This window comes from Ipomoea triloba, chromosome 16 (assembly GCF_003576645.1).
Source record: "Ipomoea triloba cultivar NCNSP0323 chromosome 16, ASM357664v1".
Lineage (NCBI taxonomy): Eukaryota > Viridiplantae > Streptophyta > Magnoliopsida > Solanales > Convolvulaceae > Ipomoea > Ipomoea triloba.
Window position 1 is genome coordinate 15,509,452 of NC_044931.1, and position 608 is coordinate 15,510,059.

The following is a 608-nucleotide window of genomic DNA, read 5'->3' on the forward strand; positions in this document are numbered from 1 at the left end:
AACCCACAGGGAATTGATACTATGCAATTTAATTACTTGAAAATAATTGACTCAAAGATTTAAAGTGCAATAAATGCGGTACCAAAAAGTGATAACTAAATCGAATGCTATGTAGGAAAAAAACCAAGAACTGAAATTAGCAATTGAAAACCTTGACAATAAGATTGCAAATAAGTAAGCGATAACAAGAGAAAAGAAACTCTAAGATCATGAATTTAAAGTACTAGAAACGCCGAAGATCAAGATTAAATCATATGTAAATAAAATTAAGCCAGAACTAATAAAATAGCCAGGATAGATGCAATAATTAAAGACTTAATTAAAGTATGGGAATTGCGATTAACAACTAATTCACCACTAAAGATTTCATTTATCACTGTAATCAAGCATTAGGCATTACGAACAAATGTAGGCAGCAAATAGTAGCATTGTAAAATGAATTGCATAATGAATTGAAACACTAATTACTAATCATTGTAACTTAAATTTAGAACAAAAGGGAACATAGCACTTCAAACTCCCAGAATGAATGGATTTGGCAATTACGAATGGCTGCAACTCAAATTTAAAACAAAAGAAAGAAAATAGAATATTGCTATTGTTTTCTA